Below are 26,607 nucleotides of genomic sequence, written 5' to 3'. Positions count from 1 at the left end.
AACAAGCGAAAGGCAATTCTATTAAAACTCCGCGACGAGGAGGCCGCGATTGCTATGCTGCAAGAGACCCATCTGTTGCCCGCTGATGTATCCCGCCTTCGGTCTCGGCTATTTCCGCTTCAATTCTTTGCCTCCGGCACAAGCAAAAAAGGAGGCACGGCGATTCTCTTCAGGAAAGACTTGAACCCACAGATTCTGGAAACAAAGACATGCCCAGAAGGCCGATTTATAGCGATCAAATGTCTCCTGATGGGAGACTTGTACACCCTCGTTTCAGTATACGCTCCCAATTCTGGACAATCACATTTTTATGACGCCTTGGGCACATCGCTCGCCAACTTCGTGGAAGGCCAAACAATCGTCGGTGGGGACTTCAACGGGGTCCCTGACCCCACTAAAGACCGATCACACCCCCCGACCCCAGGCGACTTCGCCCAAGCACTTAGCCTCCTTCGTCTCTTTAGGACCCTGGAGATAATAGACTCATGGCGGGTGTTTCACCCTGATGAAAAGGACTTCTCCTTTTACTCGTATGTCCACCGCACCTTCTCAAGGATTGACCTATTCCTGATTTCACCTCACACGTTCCCCTCAGTTAAGAAGGTCACTATCGGCACAAGAGCGATCTCCGATCACGCCCCAGTGCTCCTGGAACTTCGGGTTCAGAACCCTGACCCCACCACCCGGCGCAAATGGATGCTATACGACCCAATCCTCAACGACATGGCCACCAGAGACAAGATTGCAACGGAAATAAAGAACTTCTTTGCGGAAAACCCGGCCTCAGACACCTCATTAGCAAACAACTGGGACGCCATGAAGGCAGTAATCAGGGGCTCCTTGATAGCCCAGGGTGCGGCCTACCATCGAGATAGACGACGAATCCGGACGGCCCTGGAGCTTGAATTGAGAGAGGCCGAGGCACTCCACAAGGAGAAAGGCTGGTCCCCCAGAACACAACGGGCCATTCGCACGGCACGGAAAAGACTGGAAGCCCATTATGCGGAACAAACCGCCCAACTAATGGCGAAGGTCAAACAGTCGTATTATGCGAAGGGCAACAAAGCGAACAGGTTCCTGGTGGCCAAGCTAGCCAAGCAGAGACGCAGCATTGCGATTATGGGCCTGCGAGACACCAACGGGGTCATACTATACTCAGAACCCGAGAAGCAACGCCTCGCGATTGAGCACATGGCCCAAATCATGAAGGCAACCCCACGAAACCCAGCACAACAGAAGGAATACCTTCGGCAGGCAGAGGTGCCCCAGCTTTCCGACGCAGTGAGAGGTGATCTGGAGGAGCCCATCAGGGGGGAGGAAATTGAGGATGCCATCAAATCTCTCAAAACACGGGCCCCTGGCCCGGATGGCTTCTCAACCAGGTTCTACAAGCTATTCAGGTCGCAACTGATCCCCCATCTCACCACCCTATTCAACTCCTTCAGGGAAACGGGGGCGGTGACCCCATCGATGCAGGAATCGACCACCATCCTCTTGCCCAAACCTGGAAAAGACCCAAGAAGCATAACCTCTTATAGACCCATCGCACTCTTGAACATAGATGCGAACATTTACTCGAAAATGTTGGCGACCCGCTTGAATCGCATCCTGCCGAACATCATTCATCCAGACCAGGCTGGGTTTATTCGGCACCGGACCGCAGGCGATAATATCCGGAGAACCCTGAATCTGGTGGACCTCGCCTCCCGGAACTCCCAAAAACTAATCCTGGTGGCCCTCGATGCAGCTAAGGCGTTTGATAGGGTGGATTGGACGTTTATGGAACACACTTTAGGGGCCTTCGGCTTCGGCCCGGCGTTCCGGAAGATGGTGCTGGCCAACTATGATCGACCTACAACAAGCCTGAGGATCAACGGCCACTTCTCGGCCCCAATCCCCTTGTCACGCGGGACTCGACAGGGCTGTCCGTTGTCGCCCTTACTTTTTGCACTCACCATGGAGCCCTTCGCACAAAAAATTAGGCGGAATGACCAAATCAAGGGCATAACAAGCGGCCCTTCACATCATAAACTTGCCCTATATGCGGATGACATTTTACTTACGATCTCGGAGGCCCCCTCATCGCTTGAACATGCGATTCGCGAAATCACCAGCTATGGCGAAGTTTCAGGCCTCACCATAAACTTTGATAAATCTTCCGCCTTGGGCATTGGCCTCACCCCAGCAGAGCGAGAACCGCTGACTAAGATGTGCCCGATAGTATGGGAAAGGAGAGCCATCCCCTATTTGGGGGTTTACATTCCGGCTGATCCAAAAGAGACGTACAAGTCCAATTTTCCCCGACTTTTCAAGGAACTGGAGGGCGACTTGAAGCGATGGGGGACCCAGGAGATTTCGCTGCTTGGACGCATCACGGCATGCAAGATGAACCTTCTCCCGAGATTTTTATACATATGCGCCTCACTGCCAGTGGCAATCCCCACGCCGATTCTCCGAGGGATCCAGAGAAAAATGCTGAACTTTATCTGGAGAGGTAAGAAAGCGAGAATCCCTCTCAGAACCATGTTGGGGAGTCCCAAACTGGGGGGACTGGGGGTTCCAGACCTTCAGGCCTACAGAGTGGCAGCCCAACTGGCCCGGGTCCAGGCCTGGCAAAATACGACAGACCGCCCAAGATGGGTGGAGCTGGAACAGTCGCGGACCCCCCTGCCTCTGCGATTTCTGCCACACATCCCGCCCCCCCTCAGGTCCCATGGGGGAGAGCTTCTGCTTTCGACCAAACATACCCTTAGCACTTGGGACTGGGCGCTGAAACGGAAGGGAGTGCCAAGAGGATTGAGCCCACACTCCCCGGTCTTTCTCAACCCAATGTTCGCACCGGGCATGCATCCCCGCAATTTCCAAAATTGGACCAAAGGTGGGCTAGAAACCATAGACCAGCTGTATACAGGGGAGAAACCGCTCACTTTCGCCCAATGTAAGGAGAAGTTCCAACTTCGGGAACGTGACAGATTTACTAACATCCAACTACGCCACTGTTGCTCACACCCCCAAACCTTGCAAGCAGCGACCCGTCCTCCCACTGCCCTGGAACTTACCCTAGGAGACCTTCCGACTCGCGGCAGCGTATCCACCCTCTACAGACGCTTCTTAAGCGACTTCCTAACCACAAGAACCCGATGTATGGCCCAATGGGAAGCGGACCTGGGACACCCGATAGAGGATCAAACCTGGGTGGACATATGGACCCGAACACATACCGCATCCACCTGCATCACCAACAGAGAATGCGCATATAAAATCATGCTGCGGTGGTATTATTCGCCCCTCAGACTCCACCATATGAACCCCCAGATAGACCACGCTTGCTGGAGAGGATGCGGCCTCCCTGGCTCTTTCTTCCATATGTGGTGGGACTGCCCGAAGATCCGACCATTCTGGAAAGCTTGTCTAGAGTCTATTTCGCTGATTACCGGAACAATGATTCCCTTGAAACCAGAACCGATCCTGTTAGGAGCTCCAATTCCCGGGATCTACCCGCGCTCCGGACCCAGAGCGAAACTATTGACTCATTGCCTACTGGCAGGAAAAACGGTGGTGGCCCGAACCTGGAAATCCCCGGAAGGCCCCCACATTGCCCAATGGTGGACCAAAGTATGAGACATTCTGATAGCGGAGAAGGTAACGGCAGCACGAGCGGGGATGCTACATCGCTTTTGGAACATCTGGGCCCCAGTCCTGGAATTCGACCAGCGCTTCCCCGCCCTGACCTATAAGCCCGCCAGAGCCCTCTGGATCTTGACGAACCAGGAGAGCCCGGAGGAAGACTCATGACCGCTGAGGCTCCAGCCGGACCGCCCGGGCGGGAGGAGCCCGCTCGCAGAGCCTGTGGGACCTATAACCCAGGGAGGAGGATAGATAGAGAAGACACAGGGGGGGTCTAAAGACTGGGGGTCAACTTGCTGAGATAACCTTTGCATATAATGTCTGTATTTATCATTCTGCCTTGATTTAAAATAAACAAAGTTAAAAAAAAAAAGAAGCGTGGGAATGCATGGATGGAGTTAATGAGTGCCTGGGATTTGAATGTGTTGAATGGAATGACAACGGGAGATATCCCGCCAAACCCTCCTTGACATCGAGGTAACTTTAGTAGCATCTTAGAATACTATTTTGTGTCTGGTGAAATGTTGCAGTCTGTAAAATCAATGACAATAAACAAATCAGATCTAAGTGATCATCATTGTTTATCCTTGGAGCTGAAGGTGGCAGAGGATGGTCACTTGTATGACCACGAAGTAGAGGCCACAGTGGCCGAGAATAGGATCCGCTGGAATGGGGCAAGTATAGCCAAGTTCCACAGTATTTTCTATTGCCTGTTTCCACCTGGCAAACTAGAGCAGGCCCTGCTAACCACCCCTTACAAAGACGTCTTAGATGAGGTCTACAAAGCAATAACTCGATCTGGAAATAGAGGCATAAGTCTAAGAAAACATGTCTTTGCCCCCATTATCCAAGCAAGGAAAAGAGAATTGAGGCAAGCACTTAAACGTTGCCCTTCATCAGAAAATGCCCAGAGAAAATCTCTCAGGTGCAAATACAAACAATGGCTTTGCTTTTTCAAATACAAAGCAATGCTGAATGACGCTCAAGAGATTTTGCAACTGATTAGTTCAAAAGACATATCCTCCTTTTTGCGAGTAATTAAGAACTCAGTGACCCGTCCTCTTACTCTTGAATTAAGCCTATTGGAGAGAAAGGATGGATTGATCACTTCATGAGAGTATACAAGGATGATGCTGGGGAGGATGGGAGCCAATGTTTGAATTCTAAAGTGAATCTTGGCATTTAGCATTTTCAGAGAGCAAAATAAGTTAACTTATTTGTCGCAGTAAGAACTCTCGAGCCCCAGGGCCAGATGGCCTGTTGAATGCAGTCCTAAAACTTGATCCGACCTCTGGGGACATATATTGGGCCTAGTTTTCAGATAAATCACATCACCAGCCACTATGCCAAAAACAAGGAGTCAATCCATCATTGTGCCAATATTTAAAAAGGGGCAATGTTGGCTAGCCTGTAACTATAAACCCATAGCGTTACTTGACATCCCGGCAAAAATCTACATGTCCATAGTGTTGAAAGAACTAACGGACTGGGCGCAGGGGGCTGGTAGATTGGAAACATTCCAAACAGGGTTTAGGAAAGGCACATGAACAAATGCAAACATGTTAATTTTAGGTCTACTAAAGAATGAGGTGATGGCAAGGTCAAAACCCATCTATATGGCATTTATTGACTTTGCCAAGGCATTCGACAGTATTGATCGAACCCGTTTGTGGACAAAGCTTAGACAATGGGGATGCTCAGCACACTTATTAGAGATCCCGAAGGCCCTTCACGCTGGCACTTCTATCAGAGTGCGGTTGAATGCACACGGCAAGCTGTCATCACCTATTTTACCTACATGTGGCCTGAAACAGGGCTGCGTACTGGCCCCTCTATTGTTCAGACTTTTCATATCGGATCTTGCTGAAATCTTTGAAGGTATACATAGCTTTTTACCGAATCTAGCCCTCACTCGTCTGGATTACTTGCTTTATGCCGATGACTTTGTTCTTTTTGATTACACACCAATTGGCTTGCAGCACAAGCTTGATGCCCAGGCTAAATATGCTGAATCAAATTATCTAAGTATCAATTTAATAAAATCACAGATACTGATATTTAGACCAGGAATGAAGCAAAAATATACTAGCATCCAATGGAATATTGGAGGTTTTGCCCTAACAAGGGTTTCACATGTTTGCTACTTGGGGTGTAGAATATCTGAACTTCAAAAGAAAATGGAGCTTCAAAGTTACCTTCCCTCTAAGATGTTTAAGCTCGCAACTCGAGCCTTTGCGGTAAACCAAAAATGTTGCCATTTTTCCTAGATTCTGGTCCTAGAATTCTATAGGGCAAAGGTTGTGCCATCGATAACCTACGGGGTGAGAATTTGGGCCTCCCACCCCTGGTGGATTGTGATGCCCTGGAGGGCCTGTTTTGGAGGAAGGTCCTACCCTACCAAACGGTGTTCCTGTAGCGGTGATCCGCTATGAGTTAGTGCTGACTTCCATAAAATCTCACCTTTATCGAAAGAACCTCTCACTGCCGAAAAATATTACTTGCACTAAGGAGGGGTCAATCTGGTTGTTATTAAACCAACTGCTACTTACAAAATCTTGGGTTGCCTTGCAAAACTGGGAAATAGAGTTTGATCCGCTCTGCAAATAGTACGATATCACGAAAGACATGTTATGCTACAACTCAACCCAAATGAAAAGGAGACTAAGGGAATGATATGATATGATATGATATTTTATTTATATCGCGCTCGTACACAAGTGTTTCAGAGCGCAACCAGGCAAAAAGGGAGGGGAACAAGGGAGAGAAAAAACAGAAAAAACCCAGCGATCTTACTAAGCCCAGTGACATTTAAGAAAGCGCAAGTGCATGGGAAAGGAAAATGGGGGAAAAGTGCAAGGAGGGGGGCGAGTGGAAAGTGCGAAGCAGAGGAGAGAAAACAAAAATAAATATTAAATAGAATAAATAATAAATAAGGGCTCTAAACCATGGTAGTGCATGGGAAAATGGGACTGGATCGACACAACCAGCAATGTCAGAACCTTCCATCTGTACGCTGACTTGCTGATTGATGCCAGATCAGTCGGAATCTGCCAAGAATATCTGCATAGATCTCCCAGTGCACTGTGGCAGTCAAAGGTGATGAGATTAAGATTACATTTGGTCCATACAAATGAAGTTATGGGGGCACGGAGAAAAGTTGAGAGAGTTTTCTAACTCTGATGAGGTGGAGACGCTACACCATATATTGCTATACTGCAAATCACTAGAGGTGAAACAAATGTCATACTTTGGACACTTAATCCAACCCTATGCTCAAATTCACACTGGTATAATATGGTAGTTGATTATGAATTCCTTTGGCCATAATAAATGGATGACTGCTGCGATTCATTTCTTAAAGGAAGTGTTAGATGTATGTGAAAGGACAAATTGTTTGACATAATGGATATCTGGATTATGTTATTTTAACACAGCTAGTAATCTTTCAAATCCTTTGTTTTCCTCTTTTCACCTGATTATAAAGTCCTTTTTTGTAATGCATTTGTTTTCTTATTTCTTTTAAAAATGAATTACTGTATGTATCTTTTTTTAATTGTGTTTGTTAAAGGTTACTTGTTAACTAAATAACAATAATAAAAAATAAAAAAATGCCATGATAGGAAAACTGTGTTAAGATCTTTTACTGTTGAAAATAGTCGTCCTCCTTCCATCCTCAGTCTCACAACCAGACAGAAAAATTAAAACTCACATTTAGCATGTAAATCTTCTCAAGGAGTGGAGGGTGAATCCTGCTGAGGACACTTCAGTGACGTTTACTAAGTCTATTATCCAGTAGAAATGACACCAATACTCTAATCCCTCCAGATGTGGCCCAAAATCAAAGACCAGACTTAATAGATCGTTTAGAACAATTCCCTGATGTTTATAGAACGAAAACAGGAAGAGTAAAAGGAGTATATCATTATATCCGTACTCCTCCAGGAAAGGTTATTCATGTAAAACCATATTGAATACCTTGAAGTAGAAGGAATATCATTCAAGAAGAGTTGGAAACTATGTTAAAGGCTGATATTATAGAACCATCTCAAAGCCCATGGTCTTCCCCTATTGTATTGGTCGCTAAACCAGATAAATCATGGAGATTTAGTATTGATTTTAGAAATGTCAACAAGGTTTCCCAAAGTGACAGTTCCCCCTGTCTAGAAATGATGATCTTATTGATAGGTTGGGTACTGCGAAGTATCTCTCCACGATTGATCTAACTAAAGGCTACTGGCAAATTCCAGTAAATCCTGCAGAGAAACCAAAAATAGCTTTTTCCACCCCCTCGGTCTTTTTAAATTTAATGTCCTACCTTTTGGTCTACACAGGGCCACAGCTACCTTTCAAAGGTTAATGGATCAAATTCCTCGACCTTATGTTTCCTTTTTCAGAATCTATATTGATGACATTATCATACATAGAAAATCTTGAAAAGAACATATAGTTACTAGAGCCCTGAGAAGAGCAGGACTTACTGCAAATCCAAAGAAACGTCTTCTCGCTAGGTCTGGAGTAAAATATCTTGGGTTCTTTGTAAGAAATGGACTAGTTCAACCTCAGACTGAAAAGATCAAAGCAGTTAAGAAACCCCTTCTCCCAGAACCAAGAAAGAGCTAAGTTGCTTTTTAGGGTTAGTTGGATATTATAGGTGATGTATTCCTAATTTCTCATCTACAACTTCTCCTCTGACAGATAAACTCAGAAATGCTGAACCTCAGAAAATCAAATGGCATCCTAAAGATCAAATGTTTTAATAAATTAGATTAGATTTGCAATCTGAAAATATCTTCCTTATTGGCACCCGCCAACAAGGCATTGCAATATTCCAGACGTGGAAGAATAACGGCCCTCACTAATTTGGCTCAATTATTTTTAGAAATTAGCGGAGCCACCTGTCTTAATACTCTCAGATAGTACTGAGTGTTTTTTACGATGGCATCTACTTGGGCCCCCGCATCCAGAGTAGCTTCCAAATATGTACCCAGGGTCTTTACCTTGTTTACCACCACTATCTGGCTGCCCTCCACCACAAAACCAGAAAAGGTAGAAGCTAAGGTCTCTCTGGACCTCTTGGATCCATATATCATAAGCTCAGTTTTTCCAGCATTTACGCACAGTCAGTTTGGGGTCATCCAGTTTTTTATAACTTGGTAGACCTCATTTAATTTGTTCTGATCTTCCTGGTGGTCCCATGATAACTCTAATGACAACTGGAAGTCATCTGCATAAGATAACTCAAATGACAATTGGAAGTCATCTGCATAATTTGTAAAGAAAAAACCCAGTCTTTCCAGTTCTCTGCATAGGGGTACTATATAGATATTGAAAATAAAGGGGATAAACATGCCCCATGGGGGACACCATACAAGATGGTCTCCACCTCAGAGGATGAGTCTCCCCAGTACACCCTAGAAGTTCTACCCTTCAGGAAGGATCTGACCCAATCTATTGTCTCATCGGCAAGTCCACTCGTGTCTTGCAGCCACTTTAACAAGATCTCATGGTCTAGCAGATCAAATGCTGCACTTAGATTCAGCAGTATCAGCAGCCTTTATCTGCTTTTCTCCACTAGTGTCAACATATAGGTCTGGAGGCCCACCAAGGCACTTTCTGTGCCATGAAAGCAGTGAAAACCTTATTGTCTTCCATGCCATTGACCAGAGTTTTCTATGTAAAGTTGAAGATGGATTGTAGCCACCTTGTCGACTAACTTAAGGAAGAACAAGGTGTTTGTAATGGGGCGAAAATTTGCAGCATCCTTAGGATCCACACCTATCTTCTTCAGTAAAGGTGTAACTGCCACTGTTTTAATAGCTTGTGGAACAGTGCTGTACTTAGACCAAGCATTGACGAATCTGCATAGGAATGGTGCAAAGATATCCAAGTGATCCAAAATGATCTTGGAAGGGATAAGATCCCCAGGGCAACTAGTCAGATTCATAGCTCTTATGATATCCGTGATTTCAGAAACTAATATCTCTGGAAATGTAAACCCTATAGGGGATGATTCCTGATTCAAAACTTTATTCCTGGGTAGTGAGTGATTGCTCAAATAGCTGGTTTCAACGTTCCCTGAGGTGAAAGAATCTATATCAGATTTCTTTTAGCACATAACAATTTATTTGAGAAGGCGTTCTGTGTTCTAATACAGTCCTCTTGAGTGGGAGTAATAGTGTGATTTAATACTTCCGGTTTCTCCCATGACCTAAAGAGACGGAAAGGTTCTTTTGTTTTATTTCTTGCCATTTCTATCTGATCATTGTAATAAGTGCGCTTTGATTCCGTGATTTATTCTTTGTAGGCTTTTTCATGTAACTTCAAGGCCACTTTGTTATTTCTTTGAGCCATGTCTGCGTGTCTCTTGCCGGCTTTTAATTTAGCCAGCTCAGGTGTAAACCATTTTTGTTGGTGAGTGGTTTTCCTAGTTTTTTTAGACTTCAAAGGGGCGACATTATCCAACAGGATTATCATCTCTCTATTGTATTTCTCCACAAATGTATCTGGGTGATCTAAATCACTTGTAATTTTCATATGGGAAACCATACACTCAGATAATTTATCTGCTGTGAGGGCCTTATAATTTCTCTGTACAACTTTACGCACTGGTTCATGTTTAGGCTTAGACAGGGGTGGGAGCTGTATTTGAATTGAAATAATTGAATGGTCCGACCATATACAGGGTGTAGTTGTAATCTCTGTTAATGCTATATTATATCTATCCATCCAATCCAGGGTATTCCCTCTAATATGTGTCGGGTAATTATTATGCACAAGGATATTATTATTGTTAAGCAGTTTTTCCAAATCCTTAGCTTTTTTGTCTAAAGCATTTCCTTTCCGCAGATTCAAATCCCCTGCCAGTATTATAGCAGATTTTGGCTTCTGCATTGCATTTAATACATTGATAAAATCCTCATTAAAGTTATTCGAAACTCCTGGTGGCTTATATACGGTAATTAGATTTATGCTACAATTAGGATTGGGGATGATTTTAGTATGTAAGATATCACATCCCTCACAAACAATTTTAGTTTCATACATTTTTAGCTCTTCCTTGCAGATGACGGCAACGCCGCTGCCAGGACCATCATTACAATGTTTTCCAAAGAACCTCTAACCTGTGGTGGTGACCTGTTCAATAGTGGGTCCATGCGCTTCCAATAACCATGTCTCTGTAACATACATGATGTCAACATTATGATCTAGGATACAATCCCGAACTTCCAGTGCATGTTTAACCAGATATCTGGTATTCAGAAGTGTTAGGTTCAAATATGAAGTATTTGGGGGTGGTATTGGTAGTGAATTTTGACAGTTCGCAATATCAGGTTTATCTTTTTCCCTGCCAGTTTGCGTAATGTCATATAAGATGTTTAAACTCCCACAATCAGCCTTTAGGTTGTTCCCTTCAGAATCAGAGGGCTTTGTAATCCCTAGAGGGTTTGGACGCACAATCATAACATTGTGACCCCCTGCAGGGTGGTGGATCTGCATTGGTGCAAACTAAACAAGAAGGCAGGGGAACAGGCATAGAACAAGGACTATAAGTGGTGGTGGGGAGGTTGTACCAGCTGGTCTCTTTTGTGAACCTTGATGACATGCTGTCAGGGTGGCAGCTTGGGTGCACACAGTATGCCGTCTACCGAGCAAAAAAGTGCCAGCAAGCCCAATCTGATGGATTCTTTAACAGTTCAGGGAAAGTGCCCCAATCTCAACAGAATCAAGGACAATGAGCCCCCCAGATGCAGAAGACTCAGTCGGATCACCAGGATAACAAAATTCTTGAAGCCATTGCTGCACTACGATCCTCCCTAAAGTGTGAAATTGATGATGTTAAGGTAGGCATTCACCTCTTAAGGCAGGACGTCAGCTCACTTGCTGAAAGGGTTACAACGAAATCGCTATTAAAAGAAACCATGCCCACTACGGCTGAACTAATGCAGGTGAGGTGTTGTCCCCTCATTATGAATAATGGCCCGGGAGAGGGGGTATGTGTGACATATACTGATGCCATTGACTAAAATCGTGACTTGGAACATCAGAGTGTTGGGACATATTTACATTTGAACCGAATGAGGTCCTTTCTGCGTAGGAAAAAGATTACGATTGAACTGTTGCAGGAGACACACTTTCTGTCAGCGGATCAGGAGTCACTGCTAGCTAGATTGAGGGGATACAGCGCCACCTAATTTAAATTGGCTGGTGGAGTCCTCGTGTGGATTGCGCACATGCCCCCTTCCGACTTATAGAGAGGGCAGGTACGTGATTGTACATAGACACATAGATCACCAGGAGGTGTATTTAGTGAATTCTTACAGCCCAAATCACGCAATACTCCCTTTCCTCTGACTCTTGAGACGTAAACTAGCCCATTTGAGGGGGGCCCTCTTTTTGTGGGGGAGTTGGGGGCTTTCACTGTGTGAGGAACCCAGCCCTTGACAAGTCGGATTCCTCAAAGCCCAGATCACTGTCGGCATCCGAGCCCCTGAACACAATAATTAACAACCGTATATTGGCAGACATTTGGAGGAAACAGAACAAAGACACAAGATGGTATTCATTTTATTCGGCTCCACACAAGCTGTACACCCGCATAGACCATATGTTAGTCGGTGCATAACACCTGATGGAGTTCACGGAAGCGGTATATATGGGACGAACTATCGCTGACCATTCCCCACTGGTGGTGAGCAGGACCTCCCAAGGCCCCCAAAACCCGATTCCATCATGGCGCCTTTCAGCTGAGACGCTTCTGGATGAAACATTCGGGGACCAACTGGAAGAATCCTGGTTCACTTCCTCGAGATAAATGTGGATAGCATAGGCAGCTGAAACATAATATGGGAGACCCTGAAGGTGGTTACTAGAAGGGAGGCTGTGGCAGGAGCGGGAGGGATCAGGAAAACACTGAAGGGAGAACTAGGACATATTGAAAACAGAATCTGTGCTATCAAGGCTAAGGTGATTGGTCACTTTCCTAAACTGGCTCACTCCTATGGAACAGCCTCCCCCTGCCCCTGCGCCTTGAGCAGGATTTTCTTTAATTCTGGAAGCACCTTAAAACCCTCCTCTTTACCTCCTCCTTCCCTTCTCTCCCCTACTAGTCCAACAGTTGCTGGGATTGGTGTCCTAGGCCCTTATGCATCCTCCTGGCACTGACCTCACGCACCCAATCGGCCCAGCTCCTGTCTTTCTGCACTTGCACTTTCACCCTCTGCCTTGGTGGCTCACACTTACACCCCTCACAGCCCCTGGCCAGTAGCACTCAACATTCAACATTCCTAGCACTTCATCTGTGGCTCACCCATGAGTTCATACTCCACAGCACTGACACCTGCCTCTTTTTTGCTGCACTTGCATGTTCTGAATACTCACAAGGCATAGTAGGTTTGTCCTGTACCCCCTGCCCACTGCTCTTATATGTTGTGTTTTAAATGTATTTTTAATGTATTTCCAACTCCTGCTCCCTCCCTTCCTCTGTGGCTGCTTTGAAACAGTATTTCTTATTGTATAAGCATCTAACAAGCAAACAATGAATAAATAAACTACTATGGGCTGAAAGGGAACTGCACCTCCTACGTAACCCATGGGAAGAAACGTGGGAGAGGATTCGGCAGACCATAAAACACACACAGCGCACATGCACGCAGAAGGGGATATGTCGGGGAGCTTGTTGTCATGGCTATGTAGATCTGAACATCCCTGGAAACCAATAACGCAGAGATAAGGGATGAGTGTGGGAAACTGTGGCGATATTTTTGCGGGCATATTCACACATGCAATGCACAGGGTGAAATAAATAGTGCATTTAGTACTTTCTATAAGACCCTATGCAAACACGAGACTCCAGTGGCTCCCGAGGAGCTGTGGGAGGCCTTCTGCCGGATCAGGCCCCCATAACTCTCTGCGGAACAGGCCGCTTCTCTGGAACTACCACTGACGGAGGAGGAGTTTAGGGACATGATCAGGTCCCTTCCTACCGGGAAGACACAAGGCTCTGACAGGTTCCCAGCACAGTTTTATAAAATGTTTGCGCCCACCCTCACGCCAGTGTTGCTGAAAGTGTACGAGGAGGCTTACAATGGAGGCAGGCTCTCCACCACGTTGAGGGAGGCGGTGGTGGTTCCCATACCTAAACCAGGGAAACCGGACTACCTATGCGACGATACCACCCTCTGGCAATGCTGAACCACGATTTGAAGATACTGACTGCACTGCTTGCAGGCAGGCTTAGGAAAGTGATAGCCTCCCTGATTCACAGGGACCAGACTGGGTTTGTCCCTGGCCGTAGAACCTCCGTAAACTTGCGCAGATTCCAACACATTATTGACCAGACCAATGCAAGAGAGGTCCTGCTAGCGGTGGCGTCACTTGATGCCACCAAAGCTTTTGACTCTGTCCATTGGGAGTGGATATTGGCTGCGATGCAAAGCTTTGGAATAGGTGAGGGTTTCATTAAGTGGGTTACAGTGTTACATGCACAGTCCATGGCTAGAGTACAGACTGGGAAGTGGGTTTCCGAGGCCTGGGAGGTACAGCGGGGTACCAGGTAGGGGTGCCCCTTATCACCTACGCTTTATATATTGGCTCTAGAGTCCCTGGCAGTGTACTTAAGAAAGGAATTCCTGCGTGCAGGGGTGGTGGTGGGAGGGTCGGCCCACCTTGTTTCATTGTACGCTGATGTTATCTTGTATGTGTGACAACCAGAGCATAACCTCCCCATCCTACTGGAGGTGTTGGATAACTTTGCTGAGTTGACAGGTGTATCCTTTACTAGACAGAAATCATGTTTATTCCTGTTGGCGGGGCTGAGGCATTATGATCCCTGAGACCTTCCGGAACTGGGGTTGCGTTGGGAACCTAACACCTTCAGATACCTGGGGATAAATATATTACACTCGCCCGAGGACATGCACGCAAAGAAACGCGATGAGGACATTGGAGGGGATACAGAGGTCCATGGGGTTCTGGGGGAGGTTGCCACTGTCCCTAATGGGTAGGGTTGCTCTGGTTAAAATGATTGTACTACCCAGACTGCTTTATCCATTTGCCAATGTCTGCTACTAAATAACTACTGGGTTCTTTTCTTTCACAGGCTAGATTAATTGCTTTGGGACTTCCTGTGGGGAAGGGGTATGAGGAAAATAGCATTGAAGAAGCTTTGTATGCAGCATGAGGACAGAGGTGCGCAGTCACCATACTCTGAACTATACTTTTTACAATTACAGTATGTGATTTACTGGTTGTCTGATTGTGTCAATGCTGAGTTGCATCTACTACAAGCAGTATATAGACCAAGAGGTTCTTTTGGTGAGCGGCCGTTTGGTGGGTAACCAGGTGCTTTTTATAACACTAGGGAGGCGGGTGTGGATGAGGGTGATGAAAGTACTAAAGGTGCACAACCCATACTCCCTGCAGGCCCCTTTGGTGCCCGATGCCTGCTCGGAAATGGAGGAGTTGGCTCTGGCTAGAAGATGGGAAGAGTTTGGGATTAGCTCACTGGGCGACACGTACAAGGAGGGGGTATATGGGGAGCTCACAGACTTGTTCCAGTGTGAAGGTTTACCCAAGGGCCAGTTTCTATGGTACTGTAGGCTGACAGAAATTGCAAAAAAGAGATGGCAAATTTGGCCGGGGGAACCTGAGCTGTGCCTGTTACTGCATTTGTTGTATGAACTGGAAGATGGATGGCATCTTGTATCTAGGATGTATAACTGCATGCAGAAAATTGTCAGTGTGTGAGATGTTGGACTGAAAGGAAAAATGGGAAAGAGATTTGGAAGAGGAAGGCAGCGACATTCAGTTGAATGCTGCGCTGATTTTTGCTGAAAAGGTTTCTCGCAATATGTGATTTAGTCTCTTGCAAACGAATGCCCTGCACAGAACATACATGAGCCCGATTTGTGTTAATGCATTCGATCCAACTAGATCTTTTGATTGCCCAAGGTGTGGTATGAACAGTGCGGGTTTCATGCATATGTTTTGGCACTGTACTCAAGCTCAATCCTTTTGGTACCAGATTAAAACTGCATGTATCGGGGCTGGGATAATGCGCTTTAATTGGGTATCGCTCCAGTGTTTGCTGGGCGCATACTCTAGACCGGAAATATTCACACATGTTATTAAATTCATGGACCTGGCATGTATACTGGCAAAAAAGCGCATAGTAATGTCCTGGGGATCAAGCAGGGGGCCGCAATATGGCGCATGGTATAGGAATTTCTTAAAACGGAGTACGGCTGAAAACACGGCATGGCGCAGAGCCCTGAGAACAAATGTAATGGAACCTACAGAGGCTATGTTTCAACCCTCAGACAATAAACCCTCCATGACAATGAATGTGGTATAGGCAGGCACATCAGCCCGGCTACACTGGTGAAACTGGCGATAATGGCAAAAAGTATTATTGGATCCCCACTTGCACACCTGGTTCTGTTCCTGCCTCCTTCGAACCTTCCATGGGCCAAAATGCCCCAAAGATTCTGAAAGGGGGGAGCCCTCTACTCTCAATGCTGAACACTTGGTCGTGAGTGCATGGCTCTGTTGTATTGTTTGCTTGTTTGGTTTAATTTGGCTGGATGTGGTTATTGTTCTAGGTGGCATTAAGAAATGTAATACTTACTGGTCTACTCTATGGAGCTATTACTTATGTTATAATCTATGCCTTCAAATGTGTACCAATAAACAGATTTCAAACAACTAGCGTGGTTTTGGCCTGGGCACCAAATCAGTCCCTGTCTCTGCTGTCCACGACCTGGCTCGTTTAGCAGATCAAGGTGGTGGGAAGCACTGAACTTCTTACATCTATCTGCTGCTTTTGACACAATTGATCCCTCCACTCTTCTCAACAGATTGTCCTCAGCTGGTACTATGGGCCCGGTCTTGGCATGGTTTCATTCCTTTTAATCTAATTGCTCACAATCTGTTTTTCTTCCTCTTTTTTTCTGCCTCAGTTGCTATTATCTGTAGGGTTCCTCAAGGTTCAGTTCTTTCATCCTCTCTTGTTTAATGTCTACATCCAGCCTCTGACAAACGTATACAATCCTTTGGCTTTCGTTTTCACTCCTATGGAGACGTCACACAGATCAAAGTGCGCCTTGATCTTGCTCACCAAAACGCTGCGGAGCGATGCAGCCTATGTCTGCAAACAGTCAACACCTGGATGAGAAATAATTGGCTGCATCTTAATGGCGTCAAAACTGAGTTGCTGGTTGTTGGTCCCCCTTCTTTCTGGACCTCTACCCAAGCGGGCTGAAGATCTTGGCTACAAGATTTCTTCCTCCCTTTCAGCAGAGGCTCAAGTAAGTGCTTTGTGTCAGACTGCCCATTTTAAACTCAGACTTTTGCGCAAAATCCTTCCTTTTTTGCCTGCCCATCTTCGCGCACCTGTGGAGTCCTCTTCTGTATTTGGACTACTGTAACTCTCTTTTTCTGCTCAACCTGCCGATCTCTTACATCGTCTCCAAAAACTACAGCATTCAGCTGCTAGAGCTGTTACTCTTGCCCCATTTTGTGTCTCTATTTCTCAGATTATCCACTCTCTTAATTGGCTACAAGTCTCTAAGTGCATAGAATTCAAAGCGCTTTGTATTGTGCACAGTGCTTTTTACGGCACGGTCCCTGAATATATACAAGCTAAATTTCGCCCATATGTCACTACTCAACATTTATCCTTCCGCAGCCTTCTGAAAACCTTTTTGTTCTAGACTCTTTTCCTGCCTCTGCCCACAGTTCTTCAGCACCATGATGCCCTTGCCGGTGATAGTTGCGCTCTACAAATTCGGTTAACATAACATAACTTACCTGATAGAGTTCTCTGCCGCTTATTGAGATTATACTCACTGAGTCCAACTAATTACCAATGTGCAAGCCTAGTGGACAAAGGTAGGCTGTACTTAGCACCATGACCTCTGTGAACACGCAAGGAGCCTTGCATAGGCCAAAAGTCAGTTGACTGTACTCAAAGTGGCAGTCATTCACTGCAAATCGCAGGAACCTACTGCGAGATGGCTGCATGCAGATATGCAGATGTGATAGCAAGCTTTCTTGAGGTACCTGCCTATACATCTGCTGAAGACCTGCCTGGATTTGGGCAACAAAGACCATCTCTACAAGTTGTTTAATGGTAAACATTTGTCAAAGCAACAAAGATCCAAGATTCATATGGTCCCTGCTGTTTTCCTGCTCTTAGTGAGCACAGGAGAGGAAACCCCTTGGCAGAGGGCACATGTTGAACTGCCCCTGTTTCTCCCAGGGACCCAACATTATCACCAGCTTGAGGAAAAAGTGGACTGTGGAGAGCAGAAAGAGTGATACCATACTCTGATCAGGGTTGAGTGTTCCAAGACTGTGATCAGACGCTTCTCAGTTCTTGCTATTTGGCAACAGCGGAACCTCCCATAAGAAGCTTGACAAACCCTTGTTGCTGCCTAATGTTGATGCTTCTGCTGGGTTTTATGCACTTATCAGGCTGACCAAGAGTGGCACCTCTCTGTCTTAGAAGCTTATAAACCCTGCAGTGGCTTTGAAGGTGATTTGGTAATAATTGCCCGAGACCTTACATTCCCTACCTCTAACGTAATTTGTTTAGCTCTTTGTCAGTGGAACCCAAAAACATGTCTTTCCGTTGAATGGAAGGTCAAGGCTGGATTTAGATAGGTTGGGCACCCCCATGTTGCCAAACAGTGAATGCCCATGACTACCTTTAATCATATTGCAGCTGTGTCGACATGGTACAGTGCCAAGGTCAGAAGAGACAAAGATAACCAATGGCCTGGCTTTGCAGATTTTGGCTGTGAACGGAACAGTTTTATTCACTTATATGCTGGGCCATAGCTTCTTGTTGCATCCCACTATGACATCATCCTCTTTCACCAGGCAGGAAAGATCGCTGGTAGATCTTTGTCCCCAAAACATCAAAATGCCTGCCTCTGGTTATAGGCTGACAAAGGAAGATACTTAAACTACGATCACCACTAAACGGGGTTGGTCTGGTGCCACACATTGAATCTCATCATGCAAGATCCTTTTCATGGTCTCAAAATTATTGTTGGTGTCTTTGTGGGCGGGACTGAAAACTGACCTTGAAAGGCCCTCTGCATCTAGGGAAGTGTTAAGCTTTTGTTGCACACCAACCTGAAGTCCTTTTTAAAAGTCTTGACAGGTCTTTAGGGCTTGTAGCAGTTTTTGGTTGGGATCACCCCTAGGTCTGTTCCATAACCAATATGTACAGACCCAACTGCCTTATCTGGATAATACAAGCCCTGCTGGCAATTTGCCTAGGTGTAAAGTGGTACCAGTATTCCAATACTCACCCTGCTCTTCTGTGCCACATTCCTGGGGCCACTGGGTTGGCTGAATTCCCAGGATATCAGCCGATCCCGATGTGAAGGGACCAGATGGAGAGACTTGCATAGTGTGAAGTGAAGCCACGGTTGCAGATGACCCAGACACTAGAGGCAAAGGGTGTCCGTTCCATTGAAATGCATTGGATTGTGTGGATGATGTGGAGATTCTCGATAGAAAGCTGATTTTCTGTCATAAAACTAGTATAAAATGAGGTGGGTGGATAATATAGAAGGTCACAATGAGAAACTGGTTGAATGTCTGTCATACAATGAGGAACAGAACATCAGCTGCCCCACCATGTGAAGTTTACTTGACAACTATGCCGTGTGCACATGCTCCTACATTAGCACTGCGTGTACACATGCAGCAGCAGGGTCTCTTTAAAGAGGATTCAAGCTTTACTGGGTGGTTTACATTTTGCAAGTAGAGTTATTCCTGCAGGCAGGGTGTTCGCTAGATGTCTGGCATTTGCTACTGTGGGGGTCGCGAAGAGAAGGGATCTGATGCGCTTGAGCGCCAGCTTGAAGGAGGACCTACGCTTGTGGTTACATTTCCTGAGTGATTTCAATGGTGTTCGCCAGTGGCAAGCCCCGTTGGTCCCTTATTCTCAAGTGCAGCTCTTTACTGATGCATTGGGGAGACACGGTTTTTGGGTCATTTTAGATAAGGAATGGGGCAGGGGGATTGGCCTAATGCTTGGAACAGCAAGGGTTGATGTAAGAACATCAATGTGTTAGAGTTATAGCTAGTGCTGGTAGCCCTGAATCTATGATCTGATGCACTGTCCAATAATGATATGATATGATAGTTAATTTATATAGCGCCTAAATGTGTTTCAAAGCACTTCAAGGCAAGGGAGGGAACAAGGGGAAATACAATGAGATTCTTACAGGCCATGAACAGCAAGGATGTGAAATTAACTATCGTACTCGGCCTGACGACATTTTAGATAGTGCAAGAGCTAAGACATAGATAACCAAGGGAGGGGGAGAGTGGGAAGGAAATTGCAACAGACAGGCGACTACCGTACTAGGCCTGACGACATTTCTGGTAGAGCTGGGAAGAAAAACAAAAGGTGAGGGAGAGGGGTGCAGAAAGGGAGGTGAGTAACAAAACAAGCAACTATCGTACTAGGCCTGACGACAATTCAGATAGTGCTGGGGGGGAGAAACAAGTAAGGGGAGGGGGAAGGAGACAGACGAGGTTGGTATCATACTAGGTCCAGGAACAATTCTGATAGAGTAAGTGCATATAAGAAAGTAAGGGGAGGAGGGGAGGAGATAGGAAAAGGGAGAAAGGGAGAGGAAGAGAGAACAGAGAGTAAGCAGTCAAAAAGAGTGTAGAAGCAAGAGGGGAGAGCGAATACAATTATAGAAGTCAGCAGTAACACATAATGTTGCAAGCCAGGATACAAGATGAAGATGGGAACAGAATGATTCAGGGCCACCATGAGTACAAGATGCAAAGGAAGTCCAGCATGAGAGTTGATAAAGGGTGACGCACCGCGAATCAATGAAGTCCATAAAAGTCAAATCCAGCATTGGCCACAAGACGGTGAGGGTGAAACCAGAATGTATCAGGACAGACTCCTGCAGAAGTAGGCTGGAGGATTGTTTGCAGGAGCGCTTGGTTGTATAGTCGCATAAGCAGGCGGTGCTGGGGTGTTTAACAACCAATCAGCACGATGCCTGGCTACAATGAGTTTACAGTAAGAATCTGTGAAAAAATAAACACTGAGATAAGGGTTAGGCATGTCCCCGGTGTGCTTAACTTTGCAGCCGATGCATTTTCTCGTTCACAGATGATGAGGTTCAGGAAGAAATGCCCAATGGTGAGGGACAAGATGATCCAGTTTAACGAAGGTCTGTGGGAACTAGTCGCTGTAAAGGGGTATGAGTGAGTTGGCAGCGCAAACACTATCGACTCCAACAAGGGACAGATATTGCAAGGGTTTCAATACTTTTTTGCTCACAACAAAGGATATAGGAATGGACAATCTCGGGGAGGAAATGTCAAATTTGTTATGCTATGGGCACGGGGCCACAACAAGAGCAAAACGTGGGTGGCCAGACATCTGAGTGCCATTGCCTTTCATAGCCAGCTAGCAGGATGGGGGCAACCCAGAAAGAGTTTTCATGTAAGGGCAGCCTTAAGGGGTTGGGGCGGAGTAAGGACAGTCGCTAAAGACGGCAGGTTGCCCATTGAATTTGGTCTATTAAAGAGGATGCTATCCCTAGTAGGAGTAGTTTGCTACTCTTCATATGAATGTGTCCTGTTCAGGGCATGTTTCGCGCTGGCATTCTTTGGGGCATTACACATCAGCGAATTGATACCCAAAGCGCATTCTGACACGGAACTCAGGGCTCTGACACGGGAGGAAGTGGTTATCAGGGAGCGCACTTTGTATGTGAGGATCAGGTTTTCTAAAAAACGATCAGGACAGACGAGGAAAGTCACTGGCGTTCCAAAGAATGGGGCAGGATGAATGTTGTCCAGTAGTGACCATGGGGGAGTTTCTTAGGCGGAGGCCAGCACCACTCCACACTCCTTTTGCATAGGTGCAGCCTCTACGGCACACAAGGAGGGTCTAGGGGAGAAGGCGATAAAAAACATCGGCAGATGGGAGTCGGATAGATTCAAGCTGCATATCAGACAGGCAAGGAGGCAGATGGGGCTAGGGGACAGTCAATGAGGGGATTGGTTGCAGCAGCAAGGAGGTGGGTGCAGAGGGTGAGTAGGAGAGTGGGGCTGTTAAAGGGAACGGCCGGGGGAGTTACTTTAGGGGGCCCTTAGTGCGAGGCCCTTGAGGCATGGCTTCTGCCATGTTTAACACGTTTTCATTTTCTTTCCCAGATTATACTTCGGTTTGGGTCATTGGCCATTCTTTCATTGCAAGAGAAGCAGTGGGAGCAAGGAAAGAGAGACAGGGTGGCAGTTTGGGGTTTTCACAGACAGAAATTGTATGGATGGCAAGGGGAGATGCTATGGGAGCACTTGTGGGGTGCCCTGACGTGTTGCTAGTTCATTTGAGGGGTAATGATCTGGTATCCTTGGGGAGAAGAGAGCTTCTCCAACGCATGCATGCATCTTTGCTGCAGGTGGGCAATTTCTTCTGGGGAACCCAGATGTTTTGGTCTGAGGTTATCCCTTGACAAACTTGGAGGGGGCATTTTTCCACAAGGGAGTAGAGGAGTCTCTGAGAAAATTACATGCTAAATTGGGGAAATTCTTTGAAGAGTATGGGCATGAGCTGGATTAGGCAACCCCCGATTACACTGAATACCCTGGCGTACTTCAGGAAGGATAAGGTACATCTGTCTGACGTCAGGGTAGCAATGATGATTATGGAATTTAGGGATGCTTTGGTGAAAGTCGGTTACAGGTGAAGATCTGGTAGAAGACCACCCAAGGGGCTGCCTGTAATGTATGGGTTAATGTCGACGTTGATCAATCTTGTGATGCCAACGCCACCCCTTGTAGCAGGCCGGGGTATTTGTCCCAACCACAGAAACAAGCCATTGTGCAAGGATGGTCGGCCATTAGTGTACTTGTGTTTCAATAACACAAAAGGAAAAGGACGATCGATGTTGTAGATGTCAATGCCACTCCACTGGGCAGGCCAGGGGGTTGCCCTCATCCACAGACAAACGCAGCCGTGCTATCAACCTTTGGCTCTTAAGGTACTTGGGATTTGGTGTGTGCCATAAATGTGTCTGGATAATAAATATTGTTTCTTTATCTTGGTTCCTAGTGTGTTTAACAGGTCAGAGCCACGTCCAGGTGACAGGGTGGGGAAGTCCCTGCTGGCGGTAACCAGCAGCGAGTTTTGGCAGAGTCACAGGGGGTATCGCATTAGGAAAGCACTGGCAGGAACCACAAGTGCACTGCGCAGATAACATGCTAGAAGTACGGCGGCCAGGGCTACAAGACTCCTAGGGAGCCCTGAACAAAGGGGATGGATAGGGGCTGTGGAAGTCCTTCCAACCCCATCATCAGGGAAAAGGAGGAGGGTAAAGCGCATGATGATTTCACAAATGCTACAAGCATGAATTGGGAAGAAACAAAGGGTATGCTGATGAAATCTACGAAACCAGTTATTGAGATATGAGAGCAGGAAAGAAGAAGGAAGGGAAGGGGTTCGGAGCAGAGGCCACGAGGGGAAGCGAGGGATAAGTAAGGGAATGAAGCAGCAGACAACAGTGATGCATGTATAACCGGGGCAAACTGAAGGTAAGGGGGCTTAATGGAAGGGTGCGAGTGAGCAGAGGTATACTCAATGGGTGGATTTGTAGGTTTGCTAGAGGGTGAGGGCAACAGGAAGTCTTTGGCTTATGCGCGGGTTGCAGAAGAACGGTGTGAGGAATTTGACCATCTGCACGGTGGGTGTGCGCTCGCCTGGGCTTATTTGAAATGTTTAAATGAAATTGAATGATGGTAGATCAACATCCGGAAAATGTCTGGGGCTTATTCGCACACATTTTCCTATGCTCACTGTATGACGTATGACGTACGCATAGAACTGTGTACTCTGAGTGCCTACAGGCGCAGCTCCCCTGTCATATCTAGTTGGGATATGAGAGGAGTATGTGATGCATCTCCAGAAAGGGTAGGACCAAACCTTCCCCCAGCCATCGCCAGCTTAACTAACAAAGGCTGCATGGATGTGCCCTACTCGTTTGTTGGGCCCTGCAGCTGGTGGTAGTGATTAATATACAAATAGAGTGTACTTCAAACAGGCCCACATGGGGCCTGGCTGCAGAAGATAACAAACGTGACAGGAAACTCCAACAACCTTTCATATGCAACTGGGTCAACCTCAAGCAAGCTCCCACCCTCAGTATCGATGGACAATGAACTGTCAAGTCTGGGATTGTGTGTTTACAGTGGTCCTCGCAGCAGGGGACCCCATTCATAAAGTACGAGAATGTGGTTTGCAGGAGCCAGAGAGTGTGGTCTCACCGTAGGTTCAAGGGAGGGAGACCTGCCGCTTCAATCAGGAACCACAGAGAGCGCCATTAACCAGAAAGACCCTTTGATCCACAACAGACAGGTTGAGATTTAGTATTACATGTTTTCACCCCTTTACCTTTTCTGTTGCATAGCTCTTTGGTTATGACCTCACACATACAGGAGATATTTGGTGGGGCCCAGGATTGGTTCATTACGGTAGGCTTAACATAAACCAATCCCTGTGGTCCATATGGCTTTAGAAGAGGGCCAATACCCTCTTTTGGCAGACTATCTGAAGGCTTAAGCAGAAGGAAGAACTCCTCATTGGACCCTCGCTGCAGGTACTGTCTGCCTTACATCTTCCGCCAGTGAAGGAAGGCCTGAACCTCCAAGAGGGAAGCAAGATCCCTCCCGTAAACATCTCCCTGGAAACAGAGGGAGATACCGAATACAGAGGGCCCTCCATCAGCTCCAGAACCAGTACCCAGCCAGCACACAGCGTGCCATGGTAGGGTGTGCAGCAAGCTTCCTAGGTGGGAACTGCCAGAGAGTCTCTGAACCCTAAACTAAGACAAAACAGCTGCGTGCATCACATTCCTCAGCTTTGGGCTGTCCGCCTTAAAGGATGGCACAAGCCCAGTGAAGAAGCTAGGAGGAGTGCATCAACAAGAATCTACCGGCGCCCGCCTTACAGGACATTTTCGAGCCAGTCGATTCCCTCCAACTGCAATGCTTACTGTTGTTACTCTGTCACTTAAAGACTTCCGAGACACCTTGACCAGTGCTTCAGAACCGCCAACCAGCACCAAGACGATTCCTGACCCCAAGCCGCTGTCTAGGCCAGCCTGCAGCTGTCCGTCCAGCTTTGCTCGCCGAACTGTTTGCCACCTGATACCCGCAGCTGTCTCCCATCTTGAACTCTGTTGCAGAAGCTTTATAGCACCCTGAAACCAACTGCACCCTGTTCAGCACCAAGAACACCTACAGCACAGACTACATTGTGGTTATGTTCCCCTGGTCCTTCTCCAACGGCCCCTAGAGACATTTTAAGACCCATTACTCCCTTTGTGCTGAAGTCAAGTAACCTTAAACTGTTGGGATTATTTACCATAGCGACTACCCTCCTGTCAGTATCCAGAGTGCATCCCTTTTCCTTTTTTGAAACTGTCTGTCCACTGCATTCCTTGCTGTGTTGTTTTTCGTAGTGTTGTTAGAACTGTCTGTTCTGAAAATAACAAAGGAGATATTTATATACAACCTTGATTGGACAGTCCCTTTTATCATTGGGTTATAATTGTATTTTCATTGTGTTGCAAGAGACCAACGATCCACAACCTTTTGGATCCACGTTACCAAAATTGGACAAGGGGGTTTATTATTTGCTGGCATTTCCAATTTGTTTGGATCCCTTCTGGTGTACTAGAGGTGTGGGGCTGATTGATGGTTTAGAAACTGATATTCATCCCTGGACGACTGGTGTCCCGGGGGTTGATTTGTCACAGAGGGAGATGGGAGAGAACAGGGGGAATGTGGAGAAGAGCGGTTAGAATAGAGACGGACAAGGGGTAAAAGGGCTATCATGGGGGTAAGGGTTGAGTTGACGGCCGCCACAGCAGGGGTGGGAGTGCAATGGGTGTTACTGGGGTGAGGGAAGTGGATGGGCCAGCAGTGTAGCTTAGTGTTGGGGTGGGGTATAATACCCATCCAGTGGGGAACACCCAAGGGCTTGGACACAGGACAGGGGAACAACCGGGACATCAACCAGGGGATTCTTGGGGGTGGTGCTGGAGGCATGGCATACTCACGGATTGGTTGCTTAGAATAAGGGTAACAATTAACACAAATGGGAATTAAGTAAATATGGGGGAAAAGAGAGGGGAATGAAAAACAAATGGCCATGGGAAGAGAGGGATGGTTAGGCAGATCTGGGGATTGACCCGTTTGGAACCTAAGGATCCGGTTGGTGAAGTGGGGATGAGGAAGCCACACCCAGCGCAGAATCCTGAGGCGTGGCGGAGAAACGGAACACCTGTAAGGTAACTCCTGGCTCAATACATCTTGCTGCAGCATTTCAACTTTTCCACCTTTTCAACTGGTCCTGGCTCTTTTGCGGGAAGGGGGGGGAGGTGTTTGGTCATGCGCAACAGGAGGGTGGGGCGGGGCACGGGGCAAGATCTGAGAGTGAACGGAACAGCAGAAGGGCGCACGTGTGGGCTATCAGTGCTATGTGCTTGTCTGCTCTTCTGTGCCAGTCCTGAGATCACGGGTCACCTGAATTCCCAAGATGTCAGTGGATGCCGATGTGAAGGGACCGGACGGAGAGACTTGCATAGTCAGTGTGCAGTGAAGCCACGGTTGCAGGTTACCCAGACACTATAGGCAAGAGGGTCCCCCCGGGGGTCGTTCCACTGAAATGCGTTGCACTGAGTGATGTGGAGATTCTCGATAAGAAGCGGGTCCATTGTATGACACAAAACTAGCGTAAAATAAGGTGGGTGGATAATGTGGAAGGTCACAACGAGAAGCTGGTCGGTTTTCTGTCATACAATGAGGAACATCATCAGCTGCCCCAGCACGGGAAGTTTACTTGACAACTCTGCCGTGTGCACATAAGCCCACATCAGCACTGCGTGTACACGTGCACAGCCTGGTGTGAGTTTCTTATTCGCCAGCTTCATT

At 46.7% G+C, this 26,607-nt stretch overlaps 1 protein-coding gene across 2 annotated transcripts in view; it reads right to left on the bottom strand.

Moving 5' to 3' along the window:
* Window positions 1–26,607, bottom strand: part of POLM (DNA polymerase mu) — a 376,886-nt gene that overhangs the window by 350,118 nt on the left and 161 nt on the right. The window lies entirely within an intron of this gene.

This window comes from Ambystoma mexicanum, chromosome 10 (genome assembly GCF_040938575.1).
Source record: "Ambystoma mexicanum isolate Mex_15411 chromosome 10, UKY_AmexF1_1, whole genome shotgun sequence".
Classification (NCBI taxonomy): domain Eukaryota; kingdom Metazoa; phylum Chordata; class Amphibia; order Caudata; family Ambystomatidae; genus Ambystoma; species Ambystoma mexicanum.
This window is presented reverse-complemented; position numbering and strand designations above follow the sequence as displayed.